The sequence below is a fragment of the Vombatus ursinus genome, unplaced genomic scaffold (assembly GCF_900497805.2).
Source record: "Vombatus ursinus unplaced genomic scaffold, bare-nosed wombat genome assembly UNPS02013950.1, whole genome shotgun sequence".
Taxonomy (NCBI): Eukaryota; Metazoa; Chordata; class Mammalia; order Diprotodontia; family Vombatidae; genus Vombatus; species Vombatus ursinus.
This window is the reverse complement of record NW_020953728.1, coordinates 1,620,841-1,642,780: the sequence shown is the minus strand read 5'-3', so window position 1 is coordinate 1,642,780 and position 21,940 is coordinate 1,620,841. Positions and strand designations below refer to the sequence as shown.

Here is a 21,940-nt window from a genome sequence, read left to right as displayed (position 1 = left end):
CTTTTAATGTGATTGAAAAATACATATGTAAAGTTAAAAAGTAGGATTATATACATGGTGGAAAAACTAGAATATTTCCCTATCAATAAGAAGCAAACCAATGATGCCTCTTTTTATGCTGCTATAAGATGAGAAATGAAAAGCAGAAATGTAGGAAAAGAGGAGAAAAAAATGTAAGTTGCTAATAACATAACCCCAGAGAATCAGTGAAGAAACTAATCGAAAAAATTTATTAAGTTCAGCAAATTACTAGGGTACAAAATAAACCCACAAAATCACAGAATTTCTATGTAGCAATAACAAAAATAAGAAAATACCTACAAAAATAAAAATCAAGGAGCCAGTGTACCTGAGTACATTCAAGACTGTTAAGGGTACAACCCCAAAATACTTTTTTTTTTTTAGTGAGGCAATTGGGGTTAACTGACTTGCCCAAAGTCACACAGCTAGGAAGTATTATGTGTCTGAGGCTGGATTTGAACTCAGATCCTCCTAACTCCAAGGCCGGTGCTCTATCCACTGTGCCACCTGGCTGCCCCTCTTAAAATGCTTTTTAAAGAAACAGAAGATTGTTTCAATACCTGCAGGAATAATCAGTGCTCATGATGGGGAAGAATCAATCTAATCTTAAAACACCATACTACCTAAATTCTCTTAGTAGAATAAAGATACCAATCAAACTACTAAGTAATCATACTGGAAAGGCTTCTAACTTTTCTCCATTACATATGTTTGCTCTTAAATTTATATAAATTTTAATTATTATTTTGAGCAATTACTATGATTTCTTGAGTTTTTAATGGAAATACAATTTTGTATTTTAATTGGACTTTAAATGTTTAAAAGAATTCACTTGTGAATCCATTTGTTCCTGGAGTATTTTTCTTTGAGAGCTCATTTATAACTTGCTCAATTTATTTTTCTAATTTGGGGTTGTTTAAATTGTCTATTCTTTTCTTAATGTGGATACTTAATATTTTTAAACATTCATCTACTTTAAGTTACAAGTTATGCTAGCATATAATTGGGCAATACAGTATCTGAGAATTTCCTTTATTTCTTGTTTAATTGTTTTAAGTTATGCTTTACATTTTTTTGATAGGAACAATTTTATTTTCCTTTCTTCCTCCTAATTTTTAATAAGGTTAGCTGTTTCAGTATTCTACTAGATTTTTGGGAAAATTAGCTCCTACCTTTATTTATTAATTCAATATCTTTTTCTGCTTTCAATTTCATTGATCTCTTCTTTAATTTTCATTATTTCTACTTTATTTAGTTTGGTATTTTCATTTGTTGTTGTCCAAAAATATTTTTAATTGAATGCCCACTTCATTGATTTTTTTCCTCTAGTATGCTGATTTTAAGTTTCAGTACATTAATGTATTATATTTAGTATATTGGTTTTTAAAGTTTTAGTATATTGTTGCATTATTGTCATTTTCTTCAATGAAATTTTCAATTATTTCTATAGTTTGTTCCTTGACTCAACAATTCTTTAGAATTTTATTACATAATCTCTAAAAACTTTTAATTCTTTTAAGTTTCATTATTGAATATTATTTGTATTTGTTATTTTCTACATTTTTTGTGAACTCTTTTGCCTCTTTATAAAGGAAAACCTTAATAAAAGTGTAATTTACAATTAAAAGTATGCAAATTCCTTTCTATTTCCGTTCAATAGTCACCAGAGACCTATCATCTCTAATTTTTCTAAAATTCTACTCACACCTTTAACTTTTTTCTTATTTATCTTTTGATTAGATTTGTCTAGATCTGAAAGTGGTACATAAATTACCGCACTATTATAATTTTACTACTTTCCTTCCAATTCAATTAACTTGTCCTTTACATATTGTGACAGATGAAAGATGAAATGACTGAGGGAAAAAAAGTTTGAGCTTCTGAGTATATCGATATATTAAGCAATGAGTACCAATTGCATAACCAGTTGAGACCAGATTTGGCACTGAACCTCAGACACAGGGGTAGACAGATATTTATGTATTGATAAAAAAACTAATCAAATAAGACCAACTAATTAAGGGAAAACAATCATCAGGGCACAAACTAGGATACAAAATTAGGTAATCTGATTGCTAATTACAGGAAAGATTAGGGACTTTCCAAGTTGGGAGAGGGAGACTTGAACAGGTATAATTCTCTGAAATCAGAAAAAGAGAGTCTCACACACCCCTAAGTGTCTGTATTCAATCAAAGGAACATGGAAACAATAACTAATTGACCAATATGGAGCCACTTTTCAAATAAAATATACAGGTTGCTTGAGATGAGTAATTGTGAGAAAACTCCTTGCATCAGTCTTCAGATCTGACTAGGTTTCTGGTCGGCATAACCTGGGTTCTTAGTTAAGAGACTCTAACCAGCAGGTAGAGGTGGTTCAACTTCCCAGCCATGCAGGGCTGGGTTTAAACAATGCAATAAAGTTTTCTCACAATTCCTATAACTGAATAGTTTTCTTACAAGACAGAAATTGGACTAGATCCAAAATTCAATAGAAAGGGAACTGAGCTAGATCCAGAATTGAGTCAAAGAATGGAGTCAGTGTGGTTCACTCAATTCCCACAATTTCCTCAATGTTGAGATATTATTGTGTGAATCTGTATTAAATATTGATGTTAGTCTGTTTTACATGATGTCTTTTAGCATAATGGAATTTTCTCTGCTTATCTTTTCATTTTTCTATATTTATTGTAGCCTTATATAAAATTATGATGGCTACCTTTGCTGTTCTGAGTTCAGGTGAAACAAAATAGATTTCGTTTCAGCCTGTCATTTTACGCATGAAAATTTGTGTTTCAAGTGCATTTCTTGCAGACAACATATTGCTGGTTTCTCTTTTCTAATTGTTTCTGTTTTCATCTCTGTTTCATAGGCGTTTGTTGAATTCACAATAATTTTGTATTTCCCCATATCCTATGCTTATATTTTTCCCTCTCTTTATTAAAGAGGTGGTAGAATAGAGGAAATTTGCCTGACATTTGCGACTTATAAGTAAAATACTAATAGTAATAAGTACATTTTTAAAGCCTATTATAGCTTTTCTCTTGTCCTTACCTTCCCCCTGATCCCATGTTTTTATTCTTTTTTCCTTTCCTCTAACTGTTCTGTAACTAGGCTTTGTTCTGTAAACATTCATATCACCTACCATGAAGGCAACCACATGGGAGACTTGTTTCTGGAAAAATATATTTTGGCTCTCTTTACTGCATAAGTGAGAGCAACTCATGTCTTTAAAATTACCAGAACAGGGTAGTCTCTCTTTTGAGCTGCATTCACAGAAGATGATCATCCTGTTTATGTTGCATAGACACCACAAATTGAGCTAAGTGAGGAGAAGGATTACTTTCCCCTCATAACCTTTTAGATCCATGACAAATGAACGTGGGATTTTGTTTGGACATTTTAGGCAGCTAATAAATGTTTACTGACTAACAAATTTTTGTAACTGTGGAATTTCACACCCAGAATTAAGCCATGGCCACCTTGGAGACAGTATTCCAGGCTGACTACAAACAAAAATTAAAGAAAACATGCATCTGAAAGTATATACACATACAAACACAGAATGAATGAGCTCTCCCATTGGAAGCATGGTATCTCAATGTGACTGGGGGAGAGAAAGAAAGAGAGAGAGAGAGAGAGAGAGAGAGAGAGAGAGAGAGAGAGAGAGAGAGAGAGAGAGAATCTCAGATCTCACTCAATTCCCCAGAGTCTCTAGCATGATAAATAACCTGCAAATAAGGATGTGATCAAGGTGCCAGATCCTCTACATATCAGGTTCTTCTCAGAGTTTTTCTTTCCTTTCAAAGACCTGAAGAACATTTGGAACCACATGCCTTTTTTCTCAATGCTCTAACTCAGAAGATTAAGATCTCTTTTCTTCCTCAAGCTCTTACCAACTGTGTCCTTTACATAGGCGTGGATCACTGAATAATCTGCACCAATGAGGAGACTTTCATAAAAAGGATTTTGAGACATAGGTTACATTTCTTCCCTGAGCCAAAACTCTTTGAAATGCCTTGCAAAGATCATCTAGGGCAAGCTTGAAACCTGAATCTGCATAATATAAATAGAAAGAGTGGTATAAAACAAGAGAAATTTTCCTGGCGTTCCAGGTAACCAACCTATGGTACTGCTGACATTAAATAAAAGAATAGACATGGTCCTATACAAAGCAACACCTAAAAGGGCACTAGGTGACAATATTTCTAATACAGAACAGGAAAGTACACATATACCCATTTGTTGTTCAGACATTCAGTAGCGTCTGACTCTATAGGACCTTATGGACTTTTGTCCATGGGGTTTTCTTGGCAAAGATACTGGAGTGGTATGTCATTTCCTTCTCCAGTGTGTCCCAATTTTACAGATGAGGAACTGAAGCAAATAAGAATTAAATGACTTGCCCAGGGTCACAAAGCTAGTAAGTGTCTGAGGCTGGATTTTAACTCAGATCAAGTTTATAGCAAATCTAGGCCAGGAGAATCCACTAAGTACATGCTCTGTGAATTACCAAACCCTTTTATTCACTCAAAAATTCTTGATACAATTCAGTAAGGGATGTAACTGGCAAAGTTGCAAATTCCTCTCTCAAGAGGAAATATTCAATAAATTAACAGCCTCAAGATGGCAGAGCAGGGACTCACTCAGCAGAGTTTTCCCAAATTCTCCTCCAGACAACTCTAAAATGATACCTCAGATTGAATCCTGGAGTGGCAGAATCAACCAAAGGTCAGGTGAAACAATTTCCAGCCCAAGACAACTTAGCAGGTTAGTAGGAAAGGTCTGTCTGTGGCAGGTAAGGGGGTAGGTGGGTTGAACCTGAAGTACAGCACAGACCATGCAGCACAAGCCATGCCAAGACAAGAAGCAGGCCTTGAAAGCAGCTACACTGTTGGCAGCAGCAGCTTTGGGACATCTTACCCCACACATGATGAAGGGGGTTGGACAACTGGTTAGGAGATTTGAGGGAACCCTTTGCTGGCACTGGGTTCAAGAACCTGTGGCATTGCCCATATGTGGTTGTAGGTCATAGTCCCAGGGCCAAAAAGAGTGATAGAGTACTTCTGGCTGCAGAGGAGCAGAAGCTCTGGTCAGTTACAGGGTGGAGAATAATGTTCATGGTCACTCACAGGAGAAGTAAGGACCCTGGTCTCAGTTCCAAGAGAGGGGAGCACTAGCAATTGTGACTGCCAGAGAATGGAAAATCTGGTCACAGTACCAGGGCCAGGATGAGTAATAGGACTACAGGGGAACAATATCCCTTCCTGGGGAAAGACCAGAACACAGGCCAGGAGACCAGTCATCATACCTCTCCTCTATCATATCACCTTGGAAGCACTGAAAAAAGTAGCAAGCATCATCAAACAGCGTTTGGGGCTTTGCTACTCACTCCCTTTGGATTGTTTTTCTCCCTTTCTAGCTCTTGGCCTGTCCCCCCTTCTTTTTTTTTCTCTCTTCCCCTTTCATCCTCTGACTCCCACCATGAATGAGGAGTATGACATGATCGTGCTGGGCACCAGCCTCACAGAATGCATACTTTCGAGGATCATGTCAGTAAATGGAAAGAAGGTCCTTCACATGGATAGAAACTCCTATTATGGAGGTGAAAGTGCATCCATTACACCACTGGAAGATTTATACAAGAGGTTTAATATACCAGGATCACCACCATCCTCCATGGGAAGGGGAAGAGATTGGAATGTGGACCTAATCCCCAAATTCCTTATGGCAAATGGTCAATTGGTTAAAATTCTGCTTTATACAGAAGTCACCCGATATCTGGACTTCAAAGTAACTGAAGGAAGCTTTGTCTACAAGGGAGGGAAAATCTACAAAGTTCCTTCCACTGAGGCAGAAGCCTTGGCATCTAGCTGATGGGGCTGTTTGAGAAACGTTGGTTCAGGAAATTCTTAGTACGTGTTGCCAACTTTGATGAAAAAGACTCCAGAACTTTTGAGGGTGTTGATCCTAGGAAGACTACAATGCGAGATGTGTACAAGAAGTTTGATTTGGGCCAAGATATCATAGATTTCACTGGCCATGCCCTTTCCCTTTACAGAACTGACAACTATTTAGATCAACCATGTTATGAAACCATCAACAGGATTAAACTTTATAGCGACTCTTTGGCAAGATATGGCAAGAGTCCATATCTTTATCCACTCTATGGCCTTGTAGAGTTGCCCCAAGGATTTGCAAGGCTAAATGCCATTTATGGAGGTACCTACATGTTGAACAAGCCAATTGAAGAAATCATTGCAAAAGATGGACAAGTGATTGGTGTGAAATCTGAAGGAGAGATTGCCCGTTGCAAGCAGCTCATCTGTGACCCTAGTTATGTAAAAGATAGAGTAAAAAAAAGTAGGCCAGGTGATCAGAGTTATCTGTATCCTAAGCCATCCAATTGAGAACACCAATGATGCCAATTCGTGTCAGATCATCATTCCACAGAACCAGGTCAACCGGAAATCAGATATCTACATTTGCATGATTTCTTCTGCACACAATGTAGCTGCACAAGGAAAGTATATTGCCATTGTTAGTACTACTGTGGAAACCAGAGAACCTGAGAAGGAAATCAGACCAGCATTAGAGCTTTTGGAGCCAATTGAACAGAAATTTGTTAGCATCAGTGATCTGTATATTCCAACTGATTTGGGAACAGAAAGTCAGATCTTCATTTCCCGCACTTAAGATGCTACAACTCACTTTGAGACAACTTGTGATGATATTAAAGACATCTACAAGAGGATGACAGGGTCTGAGTTTGACCTTGAAGAAATGATACAAAAGAAAAATGACATTTATGGGGAAGACTAATAGCAGTAATATGCTAATATCCAATTAGGAGAGATTTAAATTTGAGCTAATACAGAGTTATATCAAGAACCTAATGAACATTATATGAAATCAACATTGTATGGCCTGCTTTTGTAATCACTTCTTTGAGATTGAAGAATACTATGTCCCTAAATGTTCCCCTCTCTCTCCCCTTTTAATATCATGTATTACCGTCTATCTCCTGGGATGACTGTCCAGAAGTGACAGCTTGCTAACATTATGTTCAGTTTCCCTGAGTGTGCATGTGTGCGTGTATGTCTGTGTGTTTTTAAGGGAAAGCACAATTTAAACATACACTCACTGAGACAGACAAATAGAACTTGATACAGTATTTGTATCTTTTAATACTATAACCTTTTCAATTGTATGCCTATTGGGCTCATGTTGATTCTATAAGTTCATGTGCTATTCTCTCAAACATTAAGAAAACTTTAAATTGAACACTCCAGTGTTGGGCAGCATCCCTCCAAGTCCCATAACCTTTGATTTTTGTCTCATGTCAAGTATTATAACAGTGCCCAAATATCATAGTCATTAGTTATGGGCATAGATTTCTAACTCAGCTTTAGCTTTTGAAACCATTTACATAATTTAGGAGAGGCCTGTGTACCTAAAAACCCTTTTGGTGTTTTAATCTAATAAAACTGATAAAAAAAAGTAATAATATCAGGTGAGATGTGAAAATACCTTCTATCCCCCTGGGTTTTTGGATGGACCAAACCACAATGCAGTATTAATTTGACAGAGCCTCCAAGTCTGTGATGGCTCTAAATGATTTCTGTACTGCAAAGTAAAGCCAAATTCTAGAAACCAGTACCCCTTTATTGGTCTATTTGCTTCCTACTGTAACTAAAACTAATATGTTTCCCATATTAGATTTTTGCAAATAGCATTCTCAAGAACATACACACTAGAAATGTTTAAATTTGGAGGCAATAGAACTATTAAATTGTACCATCTAAAAAAAAAAAAAGCAGCAAGCAAACAGTACTCCCTCCACCCTAGGAGTAGAGTCCAAATTTAGGATAACTTAAAAAGTCAAGAAATAGGCTAAAAAAATGAGGAAACAAAAAAAAACTGACCACAATAAGTTACTATGGTGACAGGGAAGCTCAAGACACAAACTCAGAAGACAACAGTCAAAACATCTACATGCAAAAAAAATGTGAATTGGTCACAGGCCCAAAAAGAATTCATGGAAAAGCTCAAAATATTTTGAAAATTAAATAAGAGAGGTGAAGAAAAAATTGGGGAAAGAAATGAGAGTGATGAAAGAAAATTATGAAAATTTACACTTGGTAAAAGGGAGGAACAAAAAATACTGAAGAAAATAACACCTTAAAAGAAAAAATTAGACAAATGGTAAAAAGAGACACAAAAATCCACTAAATACAATGCCTTAAAAAGCAGAACTGTCCAAATGGAAAAGAGGTACAAAACTAGACCCAAAAAAGTAATTTCTTAAAAATTAGAATTGGGCATGTGAAGCTAATGACTCCATGAGATACCAAGAAACAACAAAACAAGAAACTGTTAAAGATAACTGTCCATATATTCCAGAACCAGAAAGTAAAATAGAAATTGAAAGTATCCACCAATTACCTGAAAGAAAACTCCAAATGAAAACACCCAGGAATATTATGGCCAAATTCCAGAATTCCTGGTCTGAGGAAAAAAATTGCAAGCAGACAGAAAGAAACAATTCAAACACTGTGGAGCCACAGTCAGGATATCACAGGATTTAGCAGCTTCCACATTAAAGGATCAGAGAGCTTAGAATATGATATTTCAGAAGGCAAGGGAGCTAGGATTATAATCAAAAATAATCTATCCAGCAAAACTAAGTATAACTCTTCAGGGGTAAAAAATGGATATTTAATGAAATAGAAGACTTTCAAGCATTCTTGATGAAAAGACCAGAGCTGAATAGAAAATTTGCTTTTCAAATACAAGACTCAAAGAAAACAGAAAAAGATAAACATGAAAGAAAAATCACATGGGAATCAATAATGTTAAATTGTTTACATTCCTATACGGGAAGATGATAATTGTAACTCCTAAGAACTTAATCATTATTAGGATAGTTAGAAGGAGTACATTATAAACAGTGGGTATGGGTGTGAGGTGACTATGATAGGATGAAATGAATGAAAAACCCTGACAGAAAGAATTTTTGAGTAATTAATAATCAATTTATTAGTTAGGCTAGCCAGTAATCAATAAATTGATGGCCAGTGGTTTCTCTCAGTAACCAAAAACTCCCTATGGATACCTTGAGAGCTTTAAATATCTTTCTGAAAGGGAATGCCCCTGCAAGGGAAAATCAACCCTAATTGGTGGACATTTAATGAGTAGGTAGGCTAGAAGTCTTCAACTGCTTCTGCTAAGAACATGGCTTAATGATGAGACTCAGCAGCCTCCAACAATTTCAACAGGTGAATCCATTTCCATCCAGACCTCTCTACTTGGTTTTCTACTTCAGGAGCTGGGTCACCCTAAATTCTAATGGAGGATTACAAGGACAGGGGCTCCTTTCCCCAGGTTAAGAATTCACCGAGACTAGATTCTGTTTAATACTGTAAACAGAAGTTAGGTCTCCAAGTTGGGTGGGGTCCCACCCAAGATTGAAGAGCATGATCCTTGAGGGTTAGGAGTAAACTCATCAACTAGTCATGTCCTTCAGAGATGAACTGACCTTTTACAGGAGCTGAGCCTTGAAAGAAAACAACAGGAGAAAAGTCTTCTTCCAAATTTAATAATGTTACTAATATAATAGTACAATAATAATAAGAATTTCTCCCAGGGATGATTTCAAAAAAAATTAAGGGGTGATAAAGAGAGATGCATTGGGAGAAGGGGAAAGGGAGAGGAAGAATGGTGAAAATTATCTCACATAAAAGAGATGTGAAAGGAAGAGCCTTTACAAAAGAGAAGTAGAAGGAATAGGTGGCAGGCAACACTTAAACCTTACTCCTATTGAAATTGGCTCAAAGAGGGAATAATATATGTATTCAGCTGGGTATAAAAAAATTCATTGTACCCTACAGGTAATGAGGAAGGGGAAAAGAATAGTAAAAGGGAAGAGAGGGGCTGATAGAAAGGAGAGTAGACTAAGGAAGGTAGTAAGAAGCAAGAGATTTTTGATGAGGGACAGAGTAAAAAGAGATAGAAGGATAAATGGGAGAAATAGGATGGAGGGAAATACAATGTTAATAATCATAATTGTGAATGTGAATGGAATGAACTCATAGATAAAACAAAAATGGATAGCAGAGCGAATTAAAAAAACAGAATTCAACAATATGTTGTTTACAAGAAAAACACAAAACAGAGAGACACACAGAGAGTAAAAATAAGGGGCTGGAGCAGAATTTACTATGCTTCAGTTGAGATTAAAAAAAAAGAGAGAGATAGTAATCATGACCTTAGACAAAGTAAAAGCAAAAATAGACTTAAATATAAGAGATAAGCAGGGAAACTACATTTTGCTAAAAAGGCACCATAAATAATGAAGTAATATTAATACTAACCATATAGGCACCAAATGGCATAGCACCCAAATTCTTAAAGGAAAACTTAAATGAGTTATAGGAGAAAATAGACATTAAAACTGTACTGGGGGGACCTCAACTTTCCCCTTTCAGAATTAGATAACGTTAATCACAAAATAAATAAGAAAAAAGTTAAGCAGGTAAATAGAATTCTAGAGAAGCTAGATATGATAAATCTCTGGAGAAAATTGAATGGAAAAAGAAAGGAGTATACCATTTTTCCAAAGGTACATGGCACCTACATAAAAATTGACAATATATTAGAACACAAAAATCTCAGTCAAATCTAGAAAGGCAGAAATAGTAAATGTATCCTTTTCAGATCATAATGCAATAAAATTACATTCAGTAAAGGTCAGTGGAAAGAAATATTAAAAATTAACTGGAAACTAAATAATCTAATCCTAAAAAATGAGTGAATCAAAGAACAAGTCATAGAAACAATCAATAATTTCATTAAAGATAATGACAACTATGAGACAGCATACCAAAATTTAAGAGATAGAGCCAAAGTAGTACTTAGACGAAAATTCATATTTCTAAAAACTTACCTCAATAAAATAGAGAAAGAGCAGATCAACGAATTGGGCATGCAACTAAAAAAGCTAAAAAAAAAGAACAAATTAAAAATTACCAATTAAATATCAAATTGGAAATCCTGAAAATCAAAGAAGAGATTAATAAAACTTAATGCAAGAAAATAATTGAACTATTAAGGAAAACTAGGAGCTGGTTTTATGAGAAAAAAACAATAAAATATATAAACCATTGGTTAATTTGATTTTTTAAAAAAGAAAAAAACAAATTACCAGTATAAAAATGAAAAGGGTGGATTAACCACCAATGAAGAGCAAGTTAAAGCAATTATTAGGAGCTATTTTGCCTAGTTATGTGCCAATAAATCTGACATTCTAAGTGAAATAGTTGAATATTTACCAAAATATAAATTTCCAAGATTAACAGAAGAAATAAAAGACTTGAATAACCCCATCTTAGAAAAAGAAATTGAACAAGCCATCAATGAGTTCTCTAAGAAAAAATCCCTAGGAACAGATGGATTCACAAGTGAATTCTACCAAACATTTAAGGAACAATTAATCCTAATACTATATAAACTATTTGGAAAAATAGGTGAAGAAGGAGTCCTACCATATTCTTTTTGTTTGTTTGTTTGTTTGGTTGGTTTTTTTTGTTTTTTTTTTTTGGCTAGGCAATGGGGTTAAGTGACTTGCCCAGGGTCACACAGCTAGTAAGTGTTATGTGTCTGAGGCTGGATTTGAACTCAGGACCTCCAGAATCCAGGGCCAGTGCTCTATCCACTGCACCACCTAGCTGCCCCCTATATTCCTTTTACAATACAAACATGATGCTGATACCTAAACCAGGAAGAGCTAAAACAGAGAAAGAAAACTATAGACCAATTTCCCTAATGAACATGGATGCAAATATTTTAAATAAAATACTAGCAAGGAAATTACAACAATTATTACAAAGATCTTATGCTATGACCAGGAGGGGTTTAAACTAGGAATGCAGAGCTGGTTCAATATTAGGAAAACTACTAGCATAATTGACCATATCAATAACAAAACCACCAAAAATCCTATGATTATTTGAATAGATCAGAAAAAGCTTTTGACAAATGCAATACTCATTCTTATTAAAAACACTAGAGAGCATATGAATAAATGGAGCTTTCCTTAAAATGATAAGTAGTATCTATCTAAAACCATCAGCAAGCATTATCTATATTGGGGATAAGCAAGAAGTCTTCCCAATAAGTACAGGGGTAAAGAAAGGATGTCCATTATCACCACTATTATTCAATATTTTTCTAGAAATGCTAGCTATAGAGCCAAGATGGCAGAGAAAAGGCAGGGACTCACCTAAGATCTTCCTGAAACCCCTCCAAATACCTTTAAAAATAACTCTAAACAAATTCTAGAGCAGCATAACCCACAAAAAGATAGAGCAAAACAAATTTCCAACCCAAGAAAACTTGGAAGGCTGGAAGGAAAGATCTGTTGCACCAGGGTGAGAGAGCAGCACAGTACAGCACAGGCTGTACCAACGCAGACTATGCCCCAGCAAACCCAGAGCAGGCCTCAGGGCAACTGAATCAATTGCAGCAGTGGCAGTTTCCAGATCTCTCAGCCCACAGATACCAAAGACAACTTAGAAGGTTGGTAGGAAAGGTATATCACACACGGGTGAGAGTGGAGCACAGTTTAGCACAGGTCCAGCCAGCACAGCCCCAGCCACAGTAAGCCAGGAGCAGGCCTTGGGAGTGACTGAATCAGCAGTGGTAGTGATTGCTTGTCGAGCTCTCAGATGATAAGGGGGTCAAACAACTGGTCAGAAGGAGATTACAGGGGTCTTTTTGCTGGCACTGAGGCAGGACTCTGTTGCTTTGCACATATTCATATCTGGGCTTCAGTCTTATGTGGCAATTCCAGGGCAAGGAGGAGCACTAGCATAGCAGAGCTGGAGACCACAGAGGAGGGGAAACAGATCCTCACAGTTCCAGGGCAGAAAAGAGTGCTTGTGGTCACTGACAGACCAGGGCACAGGCCAGGAGAGTAATAAACACCTCTCTTTAGACCATACCGCCTTGGAAGAACTCAAAACTTAGAGGTCCCTAGAAATACCTCTGAAAACAGCTGCACAAAACCCATGAAGTTTAGGGCAGCGTGCTCTACACCCTGGAAGAAGAACCTCACTTTAACAAAGACTTAAAAGTCAACTAATAGGCTGGGAAAATGAGCAAGCAATGGAAAAAAATTCTGACTATAGAAGGTTACTATGTTGACAAGGAAGATCAAAACACATACTTCTTAAGAAGACAACAAAGTAAAAACTCCTCCAAAGCCTCCAAGAAAAATATCTATTTGGTCTTAGGCCATGGAAGAACTCAAAAAGGGTTTGAAAATCAAGTAAGAGAAGTAGAGGAAAATTGGGAAGAGAAATGATAATGATGCAACAATTTGGTAAAGGAGACACAAAAAAAAATACTAAAGAAAATAACATCTTAAAAAACAGACTAGGCCAAATGGTAAAAGAAGTCCAAAAAACAATGAGGAGAAAATAACTTTAAAAAGCAGAATTGGCCAAATGGAAAAGGAGGTCCAAAAGTTCAATGAAGAAAATAATGAATTTATGAGAAATCAAGAAACAATAAAACAAAACTAAAAATATGAACAAATAGAAGACAATGTGAAATATCTCATTGGAAAAACAATGGACTTGGAAAATAGATCCAGGAGAAATCAATTAAAAATTATTGGACTACCTGAAAACCATGATCAAAATAAGAGCTTAGACATCATCTTTCAAGAAATTATCAAGGAAAACTGCCCTGACTTTCTAGAACCAGAGGGTAAAATAGAAATTGAAAGAATCCACTAATCCCCTCCTGAAAGAGATCCCAAAAGTAAAAACTGCCAGGAATATTACAGCCAAATTCCAGAGTTTGCAGCTCAAGGAGAAAATATTGCAAGCAGCCAGAAAGAAACAATTCAAGTAGCATGGAGCCACAATCAGGATACCACAAGATTTAGCAGCTTCTACATTAAAGGATCAGAGGGCTTGGAATATGATTTTCAAGAGGGCAAAGAAGCTAGGATTACAACCAAGAATCACCTACCCAGCAAAAGTGAGTATAATCCTTCAGGGGAAAAATGGACATTCAATGAGACTTTCAACCATTCTTGATGAAAAGACCAGAGCTGAATAGAAATTTTATTTTCAAATACAAGACTCAAGAGAAGCATAAAAAGGTAAATGGTAAAGGGAAATCATAAGGTACTTAATAAGGTTAAACTGTTTATATTCCAACATGGGAAGGTAATATTTGTAGCTCATAAGACCTTTCTCATTATTAGGGTAGTTAGAAGGAACATATGTAGACAGAGGGCACAGGTTTTGAGTTGAATATGAAGGGATGACATCTAAACAATAAAACTAAGGGGTGAGAGAGGAATGTACTGGGAGAAAGAGAAAGGGAGAGGTAGAAAAGGGCAAGTTATTTTACATAAAAGAGGTAAGAAAAAGCTTTTACAGTCAAGGAGAAGGGAGGTAAAGAGGAGTGAATGAACTTTACTCTCATCACAACTGGCTCAAAGAGGGAATAACATACACACTCAACCAAGTATAGAAATCTATCTTAATTACCTTATAAGAAAGTAGGAGGGGAAGGGGAAAGAGAAAGGGGAGGAGGTGATACAAGGAAGGTCAGATTGGGGGAGGGGATAGTCAGAATCAGAAGACTTTTGAGGAGGGACAGGGTGAAAATAGAAAAAGAAAAGAATAAATGGGCGATGGGGAATAGGATGGAAGGAAATGCAGTTAGCAATAGTAACTGTGGAAAAATTTGAAGCAAGTTTTCTCTGATAAAGGCCTCATTTCTCAAACATATAGAAAAGTTAGTCAAATTTATAAGAGACATTCCCGAACTGATAAATGATCAAAAGATATAAACAGTTTTCAGATGAAGTAATCAAAGCTATTTATAGCCATACAATAAAATACTCTAACTCACTATGATTGAAGAAATGCAAATTAAAACAATTCTGAGGTACTACCTCATACTTTTTTAGGTTGGCTAATAGGACAGAAAAGGTAAATGACAAATGTAGGGGATGTGGGAAAACTGAGACATTAAGGCACCGTTGGTGGAGTTGTGAACTGACTCAACCATTCTGTAGAGGTTGGAACTATGCCCAAAGGGCTATAAAACCATGCATACCCTTTGACCTAGCAATACCACTACTAGGTCTGTATCCCAAAAGAGATAAAAAACAAAAAGGAAAAGGACCTATATGTACAAAAATATTTACAACAGCTCTTTTCTGGAAGCAAAGAATTAGGAATTGAGGGTTGCCCATAAATTGGGGAATGACTGAACAAGTGATATGTGATTATGGAATATTACTGTACGATGAGAAATGATGAGCAGGATGCTCTCAGAAAAATGTGGAAATACTTCGATGCACTGATGCAAAGTGAAATGTACTGTGTACAAAGTAACAGCAATATTGTAAGATGATCAGCTATGAATGACTTAGCTATTCTCAGCAATACAATGCTCCAAGACAACTCTGAAGGACTGAGGATGAAAAATGCTCAATACAGAGTGAAGCATATTTTTTTTATTTCTTTATTTTTCTTGAGTTTTGTTTTCATCTGTTTCCTTTCACAACATGACCATTATGGCTATGTTTTGCATGACTACACCTGTATAACTTTTAAAAAAAGAATTACTACAGAGCATATAAAATATCTGAGAATTCAATAACCAAGAAACACAAAGGAAATATATAAATATAATTATACACCAAAATAAAGGAAAACCTAAAGAACTGGGGGGGGGGGGGAAAAAATAACAACAAAAAAAAAAAAAAAAAAAAAAAAAGAAAAAAAAAAAATAAATATAAATAAACACCAAAATAAAGGAAAACCTAAAGAAGGGGGGGGGGGAAAGAAATACTAGCTATAGCAATAATGAGAAAAAATGAAGGATTAGAATAGATAGTGAGGAAGCAAAAGGATCACTCTTTGCAGATGATATGATGGTGTAGTTGGAGATCATAAAGAATCAACTAAAAAACTAGTTGAAATAATTAACAATTTCAGCAAAGTTGAAAGATATAAAATAAATCCACATGAATTATCAGCAAATACCAGAAATCACCCACAAAATCCAGCAGAAAAAAGATGGAAAGAGAAATTTCATTTAAAATAATTGCAGACAATATAAAATTCTTGGCAGTCTACCCACCAAGACAAACCCAAGAACTTCTGTTGTTCAATTGTTTTCAGTTGTATCCAACTCTTTGTGACCCCATTTGGGGTTTTCCTGACAAAGATACTAGAGTAGTTTTCCTTCTCTAGCTCATTTTTAAAGATGATGAAACTGAGGCAGATAGGGTTGTCACTTGTTTAGAGTCACATAGCTAATAAGTGTCTGAGGACAGATTTGAACTCAGGAAGATGAATCTTCATGTGTCCAGGGCCAGCATTCTCTCCACTGTGCCACCTAACTTCTCTGAAACCTAGGAACTATATGAAAACAATGACAGAACACTTTTTCACACAAATGAAGTCAGGTCTAAATAACTGGAGAAATATTAATTGCTCATTTAGGTCTGACCTAAATAATATCTCCTATGAAAATAAAGTAAAAGTGATTAATAGATTTAAGGGATTAGATCTGGTACATAGAGTTCCTGAAGAAGTATAAACAGAGGATTGCAATATTGTACAGGAGACAACAACAAAAACATTCCAAAGAAATAGAAAAGCAAGAAAGCAAAATGGCTGTCTGATGAGGCTTTACAAATATCTGAGGAAAGAAGGAAAGCAAAAGGTAAAGGAGAAAGGGAAAGATATCCAAATGAATGTAGAATTCCAGAGAATGACAAGAAGAGATAAGAAAGTTTTCTTAAATGAATAATGCAAATGCATGGAAGAAAACAATTGATTGGGAAAGACAAGAGAGTTCTTTAAGAAAATTAGAGATATTAAGGGAATATTTCATTCAAAAATGAGCATTATAAAAGACAAAAATGGTAGGGTCTTAATAGAAGCAGAAGAGATTAAGAGGTGGCAAGATTATATGAAAGAATCATACAAGAAAAATCTTAACACCATCAATAACTACAATGGTATGGTTACTGATCTAGAGCCAGATACCCTAGAGAATGAAGTCAAGTGAGCTATAGGAAGCATTGCTAGCAATAAGGCTAACAATAAGGTAATGGAATTCCAGTTGAGCTCTTAAAAATCCTGAAAGATGATGCTGTTAAAGGGCTACATTCAATACATTAGCAAATTTAGAAAACTCAACAGTGGCCATTAGATTAGAAAAGATTAGTTATGTTCCAGTCCTAAAAAAAGGACATTGCCAAGAAATGTTCAAATTACTGAACAATTGTGCTCATTTCACATGCCAGTAAGTTTATATTTAAGATTCTGCAAGTTGATTCTTTTATGTTGGTAAAGAATTGGAAATTGAAGGAATGCCCCTCAATTGGGGAGTGGATAAACAAATTGTGGTATATGAATGTAAAGGAATACTATTGTGCAATAAGAAACGATGAGCAGGAGGATTTCAGAAAAACCTGGAAAGACTTACATGAACTGATGCTGAGTGAAGTGAGCAGAAAACAGCAACACTGTGCAACAATCAATTAAGATAGACTTAACTCTTCTCAGTGATACAGTGATCAAAGACAATTCCAAAAGACTCATCATGGAAAATCCAGAGAAAGAACTGATAGAATCTGCATGCAGATAGAAACATACTATTTTCACTTTCTTTGGTTTTTTTTTTCATGTTTTTTTCCCATTTGTTTTGTTTCTTCTTTCACATGACTAATATGGAAATATGTTTAACATGATTGAACATAGATAACCTATAACAGAATTTGGAACTGGAAATTTTATAAAAAATGAATGTTGAAAGCTACCTTTACATGTAATTGGAAAAAATAAAATACTATTTACATGAAAAAGATTCTGCAACCTAGGTTTTGGCAACGAGTAAACCAAGAATTACCAGAAGAGCAGGCTGGTTTTCAGAGGCAAAGGAACTAGAGGTCAAATTGCCAACTTTCATTTGATTAAGGGGAAAGCAAGGGAGTTCCAGAAACAAAACAAAACAAAACAAAACAAAAAATGTACTTCTGCTTCACTGAGTGCACTAAAGCTTTTAACTGTGTGGATCACAACAAAATATGGCAAGTCCTCAAAGAGTTGAAAGTACTGGATCATCTTACTTGTCTCCTGAGGAACCTATATACAGGCCAAGAAGCAACAGTTAGAACTGAACTTAGAACAACTGATTAGCTTAAGATTGGAAAAGGAGTATGACAAGGCTGTATATTGTCACCTTATTCAACTTACATGCAGAGTCCATCATGTGAAATGCCAGGCTGGATGGATCAAAAGCCAGAATTATGGTTACCAAGAGAAATATAAAAAAATAGATATGCAGATGATACCACTTTGATGGCAGAAAATGAAAAGGAATTAAGAAACCTTTTGATGAGGGGAAAAGAGGAGCATGTAAAAGCTGGGTTGAAGCTTAACATAAAAAAAATCCTAAAATCTTGGCAACTGGTCCCAACACTTCCTGGCAAATAGAGGGAAAAGAAATGGAAGCAGTGTCAGATTTATATTCTTGGGCTCAAAGAACACTGCAGACAGCATCTGCAGCCATTAAATTAAAAGACATTTGATCCTCTGAAAGAAAGCTATGGCAAATATGGACAGCATACTAAAAAGCAGAGACATCACTTTTCCAAAAAAAGTCCATATAGTCAATGCTATGATTTTTCCAGTAGCAATGTATAGCTGTGAGAGTGGGACTATAAGGAAAGCTTAATGCCTCAGAATTGACACTTTTGAATTACAGTGCTAGAGAAGACTTTTGAGAGTCCCTTGGACAACAAGGAGGTCAAATCAGTTAATACTAAAAGAAATTAATTCAGGCTATTCACTGGAAGGTCAAATACTGAAACTAAAACTTAAATACTTTGGCTACATAATGAAAAGACAAGACTCATTAGAAAAGATCCTGATGTTGAGAAAGATTGAAGGCAAAAGAAAAAGAGGATAATAGAAGATGACAAGGATAGCATCATGGAAACAATGAACATGAATTTGGACAAACTGAGAGACAGTGGAGGATAGAAGGGCATGTCCATGAGGTCATGAAGAGTCAGACAGGACTAAAAAGCAACAATAATAACAACAACAAATTGCTCATGGGTAGGCCAAACCAATATGTTAAAAGGATAATTCTACCTAAATTAATATATTTAGTCAGTGTCATGCCAATCAAATTACTCAAAAATTATTTTATAGTGCAAGGAAAATAATACCAAAATTCATCTGGAAGAACAAAAGGTCAAGAACATCAAGAGAATCAATGGGGAAAAATGTGAAGGAAGGTAATTTAGCAGTACCAGATCTCAACTGTATTACAAAGTGGTAATCATCAAAACCATCTGTATTGGCTAAGAAATAGAGTGATGGAGTAGTAGAATATATTAGGTACACCATACACAGTATTAAATAAATGACCATAGTAATCCATTATCTGACAAACCCAAACATTCAAGATTTTGGGATAAGAAATCACTACGGGAATACTTCAGAGATATTGTAGTTTCCATTCCAGGCCACCATAATAAAGCACACATCACAATAAAGCAAGACACATTTTTTTATTTCTCAGTGCATATAAAAGTTATGTTTATATAATGTCTATATATGTCTAATAATTGTGCAATAGATTTTGTCTCAAAATGTACATATCTTAATTTTAAAATATTTTATTGCAAAACAATGCTAACCATTATCTAAGCCTTTAGCAAATCACAATCTTTTTGCTGGTAGAGGGTCTTGCCTCAGTGTTGATGGCTGCTGACTGATCAGGGTGGTGGCTGCTGAAGGTTGGGGTGGCTGTAGCAATTTCTTAAAATAAGTCAACAATCAGCCCTTCTCTGAGAGACAACCCCTCCCCAGGGGACAACTGGCCTCCATCTGCTTATCCTGCCTCATCGCCTTGGCCTCTGTGGCCCTCTCTCCAGTTAGGGGTACCATCTCTGCCTCTAACCTCCCCCCCCCGACTCAAGACCTCCCCCACGCCAGTTAGACGTCTCTTCAGATATGTTCATCCTGTTCTTTGCACTGCCTCTTCTGTGCGTCACTACCAATGCAGAGAAGAGCAAGGATGACATCACTGGTGGTCAAGTTTGTATTCCCCACTCTGAGCCCTGACAGGCCGCACTGTTCATCAATCAGAACTTCCACTGTGGGGGTGTCCTGCCGTCCAATCGCTGGGTCCTCACAGCAGTTCACTGTACCCACTGGAACCTTCGAGTGGTCTTGGCAAAACATAATATCAAGCGTCTGGTCCCCTAACAGCAATCGGTCAAGGTGGAGTGCCAGGTATCCTACCCCACATACAACCCCAGGACCAGCAACAATGACTTCATGCTGCTCTACCTGAGGAAGCCAGTGAGGCTGACCCCCCAGGTTCGCCCCATTCATCCGGTCAAAGGCTATGTCAATCTTAGCACAACCTGCCTAGTGTCTAGCTGGGGTACCCTTTCCAGTCCTTTGGTCAGATATCCCAGCGCCCTCCAATGTGTGAAGATCGGTATCATATCTGAAGAAAAATGCAAAAATGCTTATCAAAGAGCCATCACTCCTGGCATGGTCTGTGCTGGGGACAAGGAAGGTGGCAAGGACTTGTGCCAGGGTGACTCTGGAGGCCCCTTGGTGTGCAGTGGGGCCCTGCAGGGCCTGGTGTCTTGGGGCATGGAAGACTGTGCCCTTCCCAGGTTTCCTGGTGTTTATACCAACCTGTGCTGTTACTGGACCTGGATCCTAAATAAACTGCAGAAGAAGAATTGATGAGCTCCCCCTACATGCCGCAGGACGATTGCCCTGTTCAACCTATCCCCCAGTCCTGCCCTCAGGGACAGGTGGCCTGAAACTACAGCCCTGCACCCTACAGAGGAAACTTCCCCTCTCCCAAGGACAGGACTCAGCCATTCTGACTTCCCAACCATGGACCTCTGGAGGACCCATTTCTAGCATGGATTTAGATTCATGGAAAGGGAATCAAAAGAATTTAGAGATGGAAAGGACTTTAGACCCTGAAATAGCAGGTCTGGAAAGGACCTTTTAGAAAGACCATGTACTTGAATTTTTACAAATGGGGAAACTGAGGGTAAAAGTGATCTCCTAATGTCACATAGCTAGGTTGTAACAATTCAAACTAGTGTTCTTTCCCTGATTCTGGGGTCTGAAGGTAGATCTATCCCCAACCCCCTAGGTACCCTAGCCACTTTCATGAATCCACTGCCTTGCTCAGGCATCCAAAATAATAGGTAACTTAGCAGGTCCCTCTTGGTCACCCCTCCCCAACAGTCTTAGATTAATAAAACCTATAGGACTTCCTTTGTGAAAAAAAAAAAGTCAACATTGAAGTTTGCTGCATCAATTTATACTTCCTTTCAATTGAACATGTAGAGGCCATTGGAGGGTTATTAATTGGCCTAATTTCAATATTGTGTCTCAGGGAATAGGGAAGCCTAAGGAAAGGGAGAAAGATGGAGCAACAACCAGTTGATGGAGCAGTGAGATCGAACACCAAATTTATTAATTAAGTTCACTGTGTTATATGGGTATGGTTCATAGTGCCTTAAAATAATTACAATAGTAACATCAAAAATCACTTATCACAGATCACTATAACAAATACAATAATAATGAAAAAGTTTGAAATATTGCAAGAATGACCAGAATGTGACACAGAGACACAATGTTAACACATACTATTGGAAAAATGGTGCCAATAGACTTGCTCAATGCAGGGTTGCCACAAACCTTCATTTTAAAAATTGTAAATACAATATCTGCAAAAGACAATAAAGCAAAGCACAATAAAATGAGGTAGGACTATATATCAGTCAAGAGAGGACCTGAGCTATTAAGCAACAGATTCCAAATTG

The 21,940-nt window shown here is 36.6% G+C and overlaps 2 pseudogenes; both read left to right on the top strand.

The window, feature by feature from the left end:
• The first annotated feature begins 5,505 nt into the window (after positions 1–5,505).
• On the top strand, positions 5,506–6,843 carry LOC114040789 (annotated as a pseudogene).
• Positions 6,844–20,087: 13,244 nt separating this feature from the next.
• LOC114040783 lies at positions 20,088–20,837 on the top strand (annotated as a pseudogene).
• Positions 20,838–21,940: the final 1,103 nt, after the last annotated feature.